We start from the raw sequence: 15,912 nt of genomic DNA, 5'->3' as shown, positions 1-15,912 counted from the left end.
TTTTATTGTTGTTTCTCACTACGGCTGCTCCTACAGAGGCTGATTTGAATGTTTACAGTTTGAAAAAGGGCGATTTGACACTTTTTTTTTACTTTTCTGTGTTTCCTCACAAGTTACTCAAGTTCTTACGAGAACAGGGTTTCAAAACATAAACCAGGCATGCGCGCTATGGGGGGGGCGGGTTTAAGGTTCTGATTGGTCAGAAGTCGCTGGGAATGACAGAGACCTCAACCTATCAGAGGAGCTGTTCCCACAGCCGGGCTATTTGAACCGGTGGGAGGGGTGAGTCGTCATCTTGGCTGCAACTTGTGTTCAAGCGGACAGGTGCTTCACTTGTCCTGCAATCAAAGGCGTTTTTATGTAGCTCAGCAAACATTTGCTTTTGCCGTTGCATTTCGCTGGAAAGCCGATAGCTTATCGACGTGCTTTGTCGTCTTTTAAACTGTTCTAAACGAGAGGTGAATATTTCTAATGGGAAAGAAATGTTCGTGTTGCTGTGTGTTGATGTATCTGGTTACAGAACACAGTTCTGAGGAGTTGGGCTCGTCTGGTGTTTCGTGATGTGTAGTCCGTGGTGTGGTGTTTTGTGGTTTTTATATTTATATTTATAAATATTTATCATTCCGTTGTGCAGTTTGTATCTGAAGTGTTTTGGCAAACGTTGCGCTGTTGACTCGTTTATTATACAATAGTTGCACTGCGGTGAAAACACACATTATGTTCGTCTTTAGTGAGTTATCGGACCTCACCTGCGCCTGCCATAGTTTGCAAAACAGTTAATTTATTTGGAAACTGAGAAGTGAAGCGTTGTTAGCAAATACACACGTGTTGTCGGATGTGTGTACTATGTGCTGTGCAGTGTGTGTCTGTACTTCTTGACAAAGGGATGGGCACTTTCTGATGTTTGAGCTTGGGTCCGTGTTATAAACAACATCCGTTTTTTGGGGTTCAGTTTAAATTTGTATGTCTTGGATAAACTAGTGCTTTAATATGACCGTTCAAAGATAATTACATGCTACAAGTAAAGTATTTTTGTTATGTAAAATGACATTTTCAACCCTGGATATAACAACACCCACCCACAAAAACCACGCAATGCCCTTATGATAGAAAATATTTGTTTGCAGCATTAATTAGCAACAGATGCCCCCAGCTGCTCTTAAAGTCATCATTAAAAAAGGCCTGAACTTGACCGGGTGCTTCACTTTTACTGCAATAAAAAGCGTTTTTCTCCAAGGTAAGGGGAAAAAGTTATGTAACTTCACAAACATTTGCTTTTGTCATTGCGTTTTGCTGGAAAAACGATAAATTATCAGCGTGCTTCGTCGTCTTTTAAACTGTTCTCAACGCGAGGTGAATATTTGTAATGGGGGAAAAAGGATCATTTGCTTTTTGCTGATTGGTTACAAAGCACAGTTCTGGAAAGTTTAGGTTGCGTTGTGGTTTAGCTGGTGTGTGTGTGTATATATTATTCACCCGTTGTGCAGTTTCTATCTGAAGTGTTTTTGTCAGCGTTGCACTGTTGACGCGTTTATTACAAAATAGTTTCACTGCTGGAAAAACAAACAAAACATTAAATAGCGGAAGATGCACACAGCTGCTCTTAAAGTCATTAATAAAACAGGTCTGTGACATTATTTCTTTCAAAGACCGTATTGGTGTTATCCGTGCTGGCATAATGCGAATAGTTCATGATATAAAAACATCCGGAAGATGAAAGCAGTAGATTGTTTTACTTTGTGTTGTGTTTGTAAATCCCTTCACTGTTTCTGAAACATGTATTCAGAGGCAGCTACATTACACCCTCTCAAAAAACAGGTTTTTCTGATACACATTAACATGAGTGAGAGTCAGAGAGTGTAGCTGAGACAGAGGGACTGTTCTCAGTTCTGTTTCTGTCTTGAGTCATTTTCACTCCACAGCTTCTCCCTGAAAACTGAGTCCTGCTGGTTTGTTTTACAGGCTTCTCTTGTAAATCAACACCTAGGCTGTAGATGTGTGCTGTTTCTTATTACTTCAGGGGGAAATTACATTTAAAATATTGGTGTATTTGCCATTAAGGTTGCTTCAGTCAGAACCAGTGTTTTCTGTACACCAGGTGGAGTTTTGCACGAATGTCTGTTATTGTGCGAGACGTCGGTGTGAAATGGCGAGTGTGGAGTGACCAGGGCAGGTTGGGGTTCTAGTGATGGATGGGGGTGCACCTGCAGGCAGTGGGCTGGTGAGGACTGTGTCTGTGGGCTCATGTGGTCGTGTCTGTGGACGGGTGTCTCAGAGGGGCCTTCCAGCAGGTTCTCAGGAAGCTCTTCAGGAAGAGAGCCGGCAGAGGTCTGAAGTGGATCTCCTGGACTCGCCCCTGACCGGTCTGCTCCCAGTCCTGGCCTGGACTCTGGGATTCGCTGTGGGAGCTGAGTCTTGGGTCAGGAGTCGATGCTGACTCACACACTGAGAGACAGACAGGCGCCACCCCAACCCTGCTCCACCTACACACAAACACACACAGAGTCCTACACAATTGCAAATTCGGTTTGGGAAGCTCCAGGACAGGTCAGGAGGGACTGGGAATGTGGGGGCTGCTCCCCCAGATGATAGGAAATGGGACCAGGCAGCCAGGACTGGAGAGGGCGCCCCCAGACCTGCAGGTAGAGGACAGGGGGACAGGGGACCCCCCCCATCAGCCAGGCAGGTGAGTGCAGAGCAGGTGAGTCTCTCCTTCACTGGGTTTCCCTCACAGGTGACGCTGGTCTTCATCGGTCCTGCAGGGATGTGATCGGACCAATCTGGGATCGACACACTCCGAGGGGGCGGAGCAGGAGTCGTCTCGGGGAGACGGACAGGATGTCCCGACTGCCTTCCTCCTCCTCCCTGCCTGCTGGAGGAAGAGGAGGATGACGAAGTGCTACTGCTGACCCTGGTCCAGGTGGAGAGGGGATCTCCATCCTTTTGTTGGGGTGGCGGAGGGTGACCCTCAGGGTGGTGTCCTGACCTGCTGTCTCTCCCTCAAGATTCTGGTCAGACTGCTGCCTCTAGACTCATGAAACATCATAGTCACTGCACTGGGTATTTAATATCATGTTCACTGAACTGTTTTCATGATGAGGGACACTCACTGTACTGTGTGTTCATTGTAATAATCACTTCACTGTTTATTTAATAATAACCACTGTACTGTGTGTTCACTAATAATCACCATACTGGGTATTCAGTATAATAATCACTGAACTGTTTTCATAATGGGGGACACACACTGTACTGTGTGTTCACTGTAATAATCACTGATCTCTGTTCTTATTGTGAGGGACAATCACTGTACTGGGTTTTTACTGTAATAATCACCATACTGGGTCTTCAGTATAATAATCACTGTGCTGGGTGTTCAGTATAATAACTACTGGGTGTTCACTTCAGTAATCACTGCACTGAGTATTAATAGTCACTGTACTGGGTGTTCACTTCAGTAATCACTGCACTGAGTATTAATAGTCACTGTACTGGGTATTAATAATCACTGTATTGTGTGTTCACCATAAACATCACTGCACTGTTTATTTAATATAATAATCACTGAACTCTGTTTTCATAATGAGGGACACTCACTGTAATGTGTGTTCACTGTAATCACTGAACTCTGTTTTCATTGTGAGGGACAATCACTGTACTGGGGGTTTACTGTAATTCAGTATAATTGCTTTATTGGGTAATTGATGTTATAGTCACTACTCCATTTACACTGACAGATAGTTGCTGTACTGGGTATTTACTGTAAAAATCACTGTACCAGGTGTTCAGTATAATAAAAACTGTAATGGGTGTTCACTATGACAGGCAAACACTGTGCTTGGTATTCACTGTAATCATCACTGCACTGGGTATTTATCATCACTGCACTGGGTGTTCAGTACAATAATAACTACTGGGTGTTCACTGTAATCATCACTGCACTGGGTATTAATAGTCACTGTACTGGGTGTTCAGAGTGCTGTCTGTTACTCACTGTACAGATCAGTCCTGTTTTTCAGTTGTAGGTGGGCTCCTGAAAAGACTGCTGAGCCCAGAAGCAGGAGTGTGATTAGAGAGGAGGGACAGGTGAGGGGAGCTGTTTAAATCACCTGTGTGAGGCTCTCAGGGGCTGTGGCGCGGGGAGACACTGGGGGGGCTGTGGCGCGGGGAGACACTGGGGGGGCTGTGGCGCAGGGAGACACTGGGGGGGCTGTGGCGCAGGGAGACACTGGGGGGGCTGTGGCGCAGGGAGACACTGGGGGGCTGTGGCGTGGGGAGACACTGGGAGGAAGAGCTCAGTTTTGTCCCCATGCAGGTACCTCTCACTCATCCCTGCTGCAGCTCTGTGTGCGATTCACAGGACAGAAGTGTGGAGCTCACAGAGCAGAGGAAGTCAGGAACTCCTGCTGGAGCTCCTGACTCAATATTCTGTACAAACAGGCAGAGAAACAACATGGAGCCCTTTTCTTGGATAGAAACTGCAATTCAGTTATCCGTTTTTTCTTGATTAATAATTTTGTGCTGTTTATTTGGAGAACTTTTCTCTAACAGACAATGTTTTTTGTGAATAGTTTTACTACAGATTCACTGTACTGGGTATTCACTTTAATGGTCAGTCACTTCTACAGTCTCTTGAATATTTACTGGAAACTCACTGTAGTGGTTAGTCACTTTAGATAGATACTTTATTAATCCCGTGAGGGAAATTGCAGTGCAACAGCAGCTTAACACACACAACAGCCACAGTGTAACGAATTATATAATAATAGTGCAATACAAGAGTTACTCACAGTCCGGACACACAAGAACAAACTAGAACAGTACACAGAACATCGTATCATACATATGAATATAAATATAGATGTAACTATAGATATAGATATAAATGTATTGCACAGGTCCCTGGCATATATATATTGCACAAAAAATGGTTGTAAACGGGAAAGGAAAGAGAACAGATGTAGCAGTAGATGTGTTCAGTCCAGAAACAGGTCACTGTCGATGTTGCCTCTGCCCAGACACAAGGTGGATGTGTTGTTCAGTCTTATGGCAGACGGCAAGAATGACCTCCTGTAGCGCTCCCTGTCGCACCGTGGATGGATCAGTCTATTCCTGAACGTGCTCTTCATTCCTGCAAGCCTGTCATAGAGGGGATGGGAGAAGTTGTCCATGATGGCCTTTGACAGATTCACTAAGAAATAACCTCTACTGCACATTCACAAACTAGTAAGTTTCTTACCTCAATAATTACTGACTTGCATTTTCACTGTTAATAGTTCAACACTAAACCAGTGTTTTTCCTGAATATTCACTCCACTGCTGGTCCCAGTCTGGCGAGAGCAGGAGGACTGGGGGTACCACTGGAATCCTGAAGGAGAAAAAGTCAAGAGGAAGGACAGCCGCCCCAACATCGGAGCTCTCTCCCAGTCGGACACCAGGAGCCCTGACGCCCTCATCCTCCCCCATCGGCTCCATCTCTCCGGTCGTCTCGTCTGGACGTCGGGCTCCAGGATCTCAGGGAAGGTTCCCTCCTCCCAGCCCGGCTCAGGCCTGAGGAGTCTGGAAGATCTGGGAGAAGCCAACAGGAAGAAACTCCTCCTGGACCTCGACTCTGGGAGGAGCCCAGTGCCTGGACCCCCCCGGAGACTCTGGCTGACCAGGAGGAGGAGGAGGAGCCCAGGGGTGTCAGAATGAGGAGGAGGAGTCCAGTGTTGCCACAGTAATGAAGAGGAGCCCAGGATTGTCAGAACCTCCTAACGAGGTGAGGAAGGGGAGAGAGAGCCTGTGGACAACACGCCTGTGTTTCTCCAGGACGGGTCACCAAATCAGCAGCTCTGGACCGGAGCAGTCGGGACTCGGTGGAGCACAGGCTGCCTTCAGGCCTGTTTATTCCCACCAGGAGCCAGGTCAGACCCTGTACCAGGCAGGAGAGAGAGGGCACCCCCAGACCTGCACAGGACAAGGGGGTGTGTGACTGGTCGTACAAGATGGGACAGGGTACCCCCATCAGCACAGAAGGGTACAAGGTGCCAGACAGGTTGCTCCCTGCCCGCTGAAGCCTGTGAGGGTGACGATGATGAAGAGCTGCAGATGCCCCTGGTCCAGGTGGAGAGCTGGACTCCTCCTGTCGGGGTGCCAGGGGGTGACCCTCAGGGCTGTGTCCTGACCTCCTGCTGTCTCTCGCCCACAAGGACCTGTTCAGTGTGCTGTTGACACTACACTCTCGAACCCGAGTCCAGCTCAAGCACAAGGTCAGGTTAGTCCTGTCACTCCTGTGTCACACGCAGGGCTGGAACACACAACCCTACTAGTGAGAGGAGAACTGTTAATGCTCCACCAGTATTGATATTGGTACATGATGAAATATTGTTCATTTTATTACCATTTATATTAGTCAAATTAATTCACTAGCAGCACCAGCATTAGAATCTAATTATCGGTGCTGAATATGCACTACACCACCATCAGGAGCAGAGGAGAGTTCAGACGTCTGTTGCATTAACTGGCTCCTCTGTGATTCTCAGGTGTAATATTATTGTACAGTTGTCATTATGGTCTGTTTCTCCTGCGAGCTCGTCTTGAGAGACGAGTGAAGGTTGGGCTCTGTCTGAGATGACAGAGCCTTCAGACTCCTGAAACAGCTGCTCAGCCTACACCCCCGCCTCCTGCTCTCTGATGTCAACACCCACAAACCACGGGGTCAAGGGTCAAGGGTCAGGAGCGACTCCAGTACACGGCAGATTTCCTGTTTTCCTTAATTTTCCAGCATGTCCAGAGGCTGACGTTGGGAAGACGGGTAGGAGGGGGCTGTTCCTAGCCGAGGGTGAGGGAGACGGAGCCTGAACACTGCAGCACAGGTTCTGAGCACAACGGCGTCTCTCCAGTCGGTAACGCCTGTCTGCTGTGCTCTCTGGTCCGGTGTGCTTTGTTACTCAGCTGTCTCTCCAGTCAGGTCCTGGAGGACTGAGGCTCTGTCTGCGAATCCAGGAATAATCCTGCGGTACCCACCCAGCAGTCCCAGGACTGAGCGGGTTTGTCTGGGAGCGAGGCCGGGATCTCGTTGGCCCGGTGCTTGGACAGCCCAGTGGCCGGCGCCGTGCTCCAGGTGGACCGAACTGGGAGTGGAACCAGTTCCCTGGTCTGTTCCAGTGTCAGGTGGTACTGCGGCCGCTGGACAGTGTGTTTATGGTCAGACGGGTCTTTGTGTTTCTTCCAGGGACACCCTTCAGGACCCTGAGTGGCGTGTTCGCAGACGGATCCCTGTCCTGCTCCTCTCCCTGTCCCCCCTGTCCCCCTGCTGCTCGGTGCCGCCGGTGAGCTGGCACACTGGACAGGACCTGCGGCTCTGACTGGTACCCCTGGAGCGGCCAGGCCAGTGACGGCGTCCGGCGGTTCGGGCCCTGGGTTCGTGTCTGGCCCAGGTTCTGGCCGGTCCAGTGCGTGTCCTGTCTTCACACACACACACCTGGGTTAGAGGGGAGCTACAGCGCTGTTTTAATTTCAGGGTGAGAGAGAATCAGCATTGATCAGGGCGTTTCAAACCACGACACGAGTCAAATGTGCACTTGGACTTGGGAAACCTCCTGTTGAATTTCCAGGTACGTGCGGCGCTGTGTTCTGTAGTTCAGGACGAGGCAGAGGAGAAGTGACCCTATGACACTGTGAACAAGCAGGTCTGCTTTAGTTCAATGGAAAGATGACTCTGTTTCAAGATGGGTTTTGCCCACAAATACTCCTTGTGAACTCTGCACGTAGATCACGTCTCTGCGGTGAAGTATCTGCTGCACAATCGGTGCTCATTCGCTCATCACTGTGACTAGTGAGCAGGAAGGGCAGCTCCACATCGCGATGCCTGGGAACTCTTGCCCGAGGCCAGAGCAGGGGTTTGCAACGAAGTGGCGACAATTCAGTACTGTCAGGAAATTCACGATTCGGTGCTAAATTTGGAACGTGTCAGCTTTTGCAAAACTGTCAAATTTTTTGGGGGGAGATCTTGAAATGAGCTGTTGTGTTCGTTTTCTGTGTGATGAAGCCAGTCGCCCTTCACCGCGGAGTCTTCCTCGGCCTCCACAGCTCCTGCTCCCAGCGTGTCTGGGCGGTCCGGGCGGGAAGGACTGGTCTGTCTCCTCCGGCCCAGTCGCTCCGCTCCCCTGGGCGCGGGCACGGTACTGGTCTCCTCCGGCCCAGTCGCTCCGCTCTCCTCTCTCTGCGCCTTGTCCTGTCTCCGGGGTCTCGATCGCCCGCAGCACAGGGACGGAGTTCACCTCGGACCACTCTCTCGCTGCGCCGGACCCCCAGCTGGGCGCGAAACCTGGGGGTAACGCTCGCTCGGTGTGGATATCGGGCTCCGGTCTGGGGGTCATTGACCTGGTCTCCTGGTCTGGGAGGGTTCTGAACTGGACCCCAGAGAAACAGCTGAGAGCCCTGGACATCATCAAGAACAGCCCCCGAGCCCCAAGCAGACTCTTCAGACCCCCTTCAGGGTACGAACATGGCTGGACTCAGGCGATATAAACCTCTGGAAAGCTGTTCCAGTTCAGGGCTCTGTGGGAAGTGCACCTCGTGTGCGTCTCCTCTGTTCTCCGCCGTTGTTGTTCCAGTCGACCTGATCTCGAACCCTCACGGGACTGTGCTGGGACTCCTCTCATCCCGACTCCTGGGAGCTCGTATCGGGATCTTGTGAGGAGTCCACCAGGATGGGTTCGGTGACTCCTCAGCACTACCCACGGCAAGCCTCGAGCTGTGTCCCTCGGTTCTGACGGTCCTGTCTGCTTCAGGGTCTTCCTCCTGATCTCCATGACCGCAGCGCAGGTCTTCCCAGCGGCTGTGTGCTGTCGGATCTTCCCACAGTCGTCACTGGGAGGAGACCCTCCCTGGAGTTAGAGGATCGCTGGTGTCCCCTGGGTGAGTCAGGTGTGGGACGTACAGTATCGGAGTACCTTTCACTGGGGGGACGGGAGACACACTGGGGGACTTTCAGTGTCCCTTCTGTCCACATCCAGAGCACACAGGTGCTGTTTCCTTGCTTTCAGGGCCACTGTGGTCTGCAGAGAGCTGCCCTTCTCCTCTACACTCTAAAGAGCGGGTTACCGAGCCCGGGAGCTGTCCAGGTCTGAGGTCAGTGGGCATGTCAGTTCACAACACGTATGGGTGGAGAGATCGGGTATAGGCTGGACTCTCTCTGCTGTATTTTCCTTAATTCTCCAGGATGTCCAGAGGCAGACAGTGAGAAGATGGAGGTGGGATACTCTCTCCTCTCCGTCTTAATCCTAATTTTCCAGGATGTCCAGAGGCAGACAATGGAGAGACAGGTGTAGTTGGGAGTTGGGATAGAAGTTGGATGCTCTCCTGTAATCTTTTCCCTTATTTTCTAGGATGTACTCAGAATTGACAGTGGGAAGATGGGTATGTATGAAGATTGAACCTGTTCCTGTATTCTTTCCTAATTTTCCAGGATGTTCTGAGGAAGACGGTGGAGAGTCGGGTATGGATGTGAAGATGGAGTCGGGTTTGGGTGCTCTCTCCTCTCTTTTTCCCTAGTTTTCCAGGGTGTCCAGAAAAGTCATTGGGAACACCAGTGTGGATGAAGTGTTGGGATGGAGGTTGAATGCTCTCTCCTGTCTTTCTTTTCCCTAATTTTCCCAGAGTCCAGAGGCTTCCAGTGGGAAGATGCGTATGGATGAGGTGTTGGGGTTGACATTGGAATGTATTTTTCCAGGTTGTCCAGAGGCAGACAATGGAGAGATCGGTATGTTTGGGATATAAGTTGGATGCTTTCTCTGTAATCTTTTCCCTAATTTTCCAGGATGTACTCAAAATTGACAGTGGGAAGACAGTAATGTATGAAGATAAAATACAGGAAGAGGTTCATTCCTAATTTTCCAGGATGTCCAAAAGCCAACAGTCTATGGATAGGAAGATAGATTGGGGATTCATGATCTGTCCTGTTTCTTTTCCCCAATTTTCCAGGATGGCCAGAGACTGCCAGTGGGAAGACAGGTATGGATGTGAAGATGGAGTTGGGGTTGGATGCTGTCTCCTGTTTCTTTTCCCTAATTTTCCAGGAGGTCCAGAAAAGTCAGTGGGAAGACTAGTGTGGAGGAAGTGTTGGGATGAAGGTTGATGCTCAGTCCTGTGTTCATGTCTGTGGTTTTCCCGAATGTCCAGAGGCTAACAGTGGGAAGACGGGTATGGATGAGGAGTTGGAATGGAGCTTGGATGCTCACTCCTGTCTCTTTTCCCTAATTTTCCAGAGTCCAGAGGCTGCCAGTGGGAGGATAGGTATGGATGAGGTGTTGGAATTGACATTGGACTGTATTTTCCTTAATTTTCCAGGCTGGCCAGAGGCTGACAGTGGAAGACAGGTATGTATGAAGATTTGAAACCTCTCCTGTCTCTTTTTCCTAATTTTTCAGGTTATCCAGAGGCTGCCACTGGGAAGATGGGTATGTAGGAGGTGTTGGGATTGACATTGGACTGTATTTTCCTTATTTTTCCAGGTTGTCCAGAGCCGGCCAGTGGGAAGACGGGTATGGCTGGGAGTTGGGATGGAGGTGAGAAGCTCTTTCCTGTCTCTCTTCCTCCTTGTGTTGGTCTCTGTGACGTCTGTCTGTCTCTTGAGCTGTGTGTCTTTCTCTCAGTCCAGCTGCTTGTGCTCTGTAAAACACTACACTGCTGCAGTATTAAACAGGGCTTTTTGACTGTGGATTGCAGGTTTGATTCCAGAGGGGGACACAGTCTTGTACCCCAGAGTGAGGTACTTTGCTCAGATGGACTGTTCTGATCATGGTTATCAGTGGCTGTACTGTAGGGAGTGGAGTGTTGACAATGGTGTACTCAATTCTCGAGAGTATTGTACCTTAATACACTGACACGTCTGTGTGTTGAACTGTCACCTGAGCTGAACTTTGGTACTGCATGATACACCAGTGAGTTCTTTCCAATATTATATTTTAATACCCTCACCTGTGTACTGTACCCACATCTCCACTGAGCTTTAATACGCAAAACCGGGGGAATTATCAAGCCTGTACCTCTCTTGTACTGAGCCTTTATTCTGAGTGACACACCTGTGTGCTGAGCTCACACCTGGACTGGACTGTAGTACTGAAACCAGTGTGCTGAGCTCTCACTTGTAGTGAGTGTTAATTCTCACATTGACACACGAGTGCTGAACTCTCACCTTTACTGTGCTTTTATACTCAAAAGTGTGTACTGACCCCTCATGTGAACTGTACTATCATACTTAAACCAGTATAACCAGTGTGATACACCTGTGTGCTAAACCTTGACTGTGCTTTAATACTCAAACCTCTGTGCTCAGCTCTCACCTGGACTGGACTAAAATATTTAAACCAGTGTGCTGAACCCTCACTTGTACTGAGTGTTAATTCTCCCATTGACACACGAGCGCTGAACTCTCCCCTTTACTGTGCTTTCAAACCTGTCAAACTCAAACCTGTTGTAAACCTTCACACAGACTGGACTATTAATACTTAAACAAGTTTGGTGAACTGAGCTTTAATATTCAAGTGATACACCTGTGTGCTGAACTCTCACCTTGACCGTTTTAATACTCAAACCTGTGTGCTGAACTCTCATCTCCACTGTGGTCTAATACAAACTCCAAAGGGATGCACTGCTGTCTGTGCGGTGTGGTAATACTCCAAACTAGAAACTAAACTCGCCTTGACTGTTGTAATTCTCAAACCTCTGTGCTGGGCTCTCAGCTGTACTATACTGATACTCTGTACTGTATTGTAATCCTCAGATAAGTGGACTCACGGGTCTGACTGGTACTATTTTACAATGCTCAGACCTGTGTTCTGGACTCTCGCCAGTACTGAGCTTTCATACACAATGATACGTTTGTGTTGAATTTTCACCTGTACTGTACTATAAAACTTAAACCAGTGTGCTGAACTCTGTTGTACTGTGCTTCAATACTCAGTGACACACCAGTATGCTGAACTTCCACCTGCAGTGTTCTTTAATACATGAATCAGTGTGCTACACTCTTACCTTTTACTGAGTTGTAATACTCAATGACACACCTGTGTGCTTTACTCTCACCTTGACTGTTTAATACTCACACCTGTGTGGTCAGTTCTCACCTGGACTCTAGCTTGTACTGACCTTTAGTACTCAGTGACACATCAGTTTGCTGAGCCTTCACCTGCAGTGTATTGTAATACTCAGATGTGTGTGTGTGTGTGTGTGCTGGATTCTCAACTTTCTGTGCCTTAATCCTGAAAGTGTTGTGGTCACCTCTCACCCGGACTGTACTAAAACACATAACCTAGTGCTTTTTTTCTGTGTCTTAATACTGAAACCTGTGTTCGGAACTCTCCTCTGCAGTGAGCTTTAATACAAAAGCCTGTTTGCTTCTTTGTCGTCTGTAATGAGTGGTCATCTTTACTCTGGTCTTTTCTGTGCTTTAATCCTCTCATCGGTTTGGACATCTCTCTCCCTGACTGTACTAAACTACTTCACCCAGTGTGCTGAACTCTTGCTTGTACTGAGCTGTCATACTCAGTGACACAATCGTTTGTAGATCCCTCACCTGCAGTGTTTTATAATACTCAGCCCTGCGTGATGAACTGTAACCTGTGCTGTTCTTGTGCAGTGCTCCGACGTGTGTCCTGAACGGGCTCCAGTACTGAGCTTTAATCCACAACAGCACCCCTGTGTGCTGGATTCTCACCTGTACTGTACAATACGAGTTAAACCAGTGTGCTGCTCTCACTTGTGCTGAGCTTCAGTACTAGACCAGTCTGGTGAACCTTCACCTGTGGTGTGTTTTAATACTCAAATCTGTGTGCTGATCTGGACTATTATAATACTCAGCCCTGTGTTGTGTGCTGAACTCTCATCTGTACGGTTTTGTAACCCACAGACCTGTGTACTGTACTGTGTTGTCATATATATAGACTGGTGTACTGAACCGTCACCTGAACTCTGGAAAACAAGAGTACCGGAGGTTTCGGGCCCGGCGTACCAGACTCGGAGATGGTTTATACCCCCACACTATCAAACTACTGAACTCCCAGCCTCTCTCGCCTACGATCTGACCCTCACAGTGCCTTCTCTCTAACCACAAACACACACACATTGAAATCTACCCCTACCTTCCATGTCAAAAAGCTCACTCCACATCATTTCTGTCCTTTTTATTTCATTGTGTTGATGTTGTTGTGTTGCACACTGCCTGTTGTCTCTTTCTTTTATTATACAATTGTATTGTTTTTTTTTTGTACTACTTAGCATCTGAGAGCCAGCTAACTAGCATTTCGTTATCCTATATACCTGTAGGTGAGTGTAATGACAATGAACTTGAACAGTGTTGTAACAGTCAGCCTGTGTCCTGTATTGCAGTGTTAATACTCAGACTTCAGGCTGAAAGTGTCCCCTGTCATCGATTGGAACACTGAGCCCTGTGTGTGGTAATCTGAACTATCGCCTATAGTGTGTTGTAAAACCCAGACCGATGTATTGCAGTCTAATAATTGGATCCGTGTTCCAAACTGTCCCCTGTCATACTCCTGCCTGTGTACTGTACTCTGCTGTAATAATGTGCTGACATGTCACCTCAATCCTGTTGTATTGCTCAACCCTGTGTCCTGTGATGTGAACTGTCCCCTCTCCTGTTGTAATACTGAAACCTGTGTGCTGTATGACAGTGTAATAATTGGACTGCGCTGCTGAACTGTATTGTAGCACTTGGAGCTGGCCATGGTCCTGTGCTGTAATAGTGTACTTCTGTGTGCTGATCTGTCACCTCTATGGTGTTGTAATACCCTGACTTGTGGACTGTGCTTTAGTCTAATCACTTGACCAGTGTGCCAACTGGTTCTCTGTACTCTACTGTAAGATTCAGATCTCTGTATTGTACTCTCAAGCGCATGGTCACCTGTACTCTTGTAATAGTTAGATCTCTGTATTGTACTCTGCTGTGAACTGTCACCTGCACTCTAGTGTATTATTCAGGTTTTTATTGTACTGTCATGTTCACTGTCACCTGTACTCTGTCAGACGCAGGACTCTGTATTGAACTGTCACCTGTACTTTATTGTAAGATTTCAGATCGCTGTATCGTACTGTGATGTGAACTTTCACCTGTACTTTATTGTAAGATTCAGACCTGTTTTGTACTGTGAAGTGAAATGTCTTTTTGTACTCTGTCATTCAGATTTTTGTATTGTGTACTATCACTTGTACTCCACTGTAGTTCCAGAACTTTGTGTTGTACTGTATATTAAGTGTCACCTGTACTTTAGTGTAAGAATCAGATCTCTGTATTGTACTCTGATGTAGTAATGAGATCTCTCTATTGTACTCTGGTGTAGTAATGAGATCGCTGTAGGGTACTGTCATCTGTACTCTGTTATAAGCAGGATTATGTGTTGAACTGTCACTCTATAGTATTGTGAATTGTCCCCTGTACTCTTTTGTCATATTCAGGTCTTTGTATTGTCATGTACACAGTCACCTGTACTCTACTGTAAGATTCAGGTCTCTGTATTGAACTGTCACCTGTACTTTGTTGTAAGATTCAGATCTGTATTGGACTGTCACTTCTTCACTATTGTAGTATTCAGCTATCTGTGCTCTAGTCTGTGAATTGTCACCTGTACTCTGTCATATTCAGGTCTCTCTATTCTATGGTGATTTGAACTGTCCCCTGTATGCTATTGTAATATTTGTATTGTACTCTTATGTACACTATCACCTCTACTCTGTTGTAGTATTCCACTCTCTGTACTGTAGTGGGAGGTGTATTGTTAGCTGTCATCTATTGTAAGACTCGTAGCTCAGCTCTGTTCTGAGTATCAGACCTCTGTGCTAAACTCTTAGGAGAGGAAGTGTAAAACCTCCAGGCCTGCCCTCTTCTCTGGTACTGTCCTAGAACAACATGGCTACTGATGTTTCACCTCTGTTGAGCAGCAGTCTTTATAGTTGGTATTATGTTGCGGCTCACCAGTTTGCTATGTCCTGAATTCTCTTCCACAGTAACCACCCCAAGCTGGGGTTATTGTGGACATGTGTGAATTGTCTGTGTTCAGTCTCTGCTCCTCTGCTGTGCCCCTTGCAGAAAGAGGTCTCGTTTTGTCAATGTAGCCTTGTGGGGGCTTACCCCCATGTCGGATGCGTAGGAGAGCTGATGGACCGGTCACTATAGTGACCGCGCAGGGTGAGTGAGCGAATACTGATGCACCTACTGCCTGTGGCCACGCCGTCTTCACTGCTCAAGGGCGAGGAACCCGACTCCCAGGAGTCAAACCCCAGGAGCGGAGAGGAGTGCGAGTCTGGGGCAGTCCTGAGGGCAGGGTGATCTCCTCCTGGCTCTGTTTCATACTGCAGAAGTGTTACCCAAGGTGTGGGAACTGAGGTGCAGTAACAGCCTTTGTCCACCAGCTGGTGTCTGACACTGGGGGCACAGAGATGGTCTGGTTTCCTTTCAATCTAATGCGCCTCCTTCCTCTCAGCTCCATGGTGCAGTCATCCGCTCCAGGCTGGACTCATCGGATACTGGGAGATACAGGTGGGACAGTGCTGGAGTGTGTGTACAATGGGCCAGGGTAGGGGGTACAGTCTCAACTCTGTTACTCTCTCACTGGGACTGTCCTGCTTCATGAACTACATTTCCCAGCAGGCCATGAGAAGGATTGTTGCCAATAGGCTTCCTCCCCTGGGTTCATAAGGTGCAGGCGTTGTATATAATGAGCTCAGAGACCGGTTGAACTCCTGCAGAGGGCTGGAGGTACAAGTTCATACATTCTGTGGGTTTCACTGGGAAGGAAGAGGTTAAAGAGCAGGGGAAACTGGCTGAAGCTGTGATGAAAGAATATATATTGATCAACAAACTGGGTTATTTTTAATAAGATAGTTTTGTAACTCACTCTGCCCATTGTG

The sequence above is a fragment of the Lepisosteus oculatus genome, chromosome 14, assembly GCF_040954835.1.
Source record: "Lepisosteus oculatus isolate fLepOcu1 chromosome 14, fLepOcu1.hap2, whole genome shotgun sequence".
In the NCBI taxonomy this organism is placed as follows: domain Eukaryota; kingdom Metazoa; phylum Chordata; class Actinopteri; order Semionotiformes; family Lepisosteidae; genus Lepisosteus; species Lepisosteus oculatus.
This window is presented reverse-complemented; position numbering follows the sequence as displayed.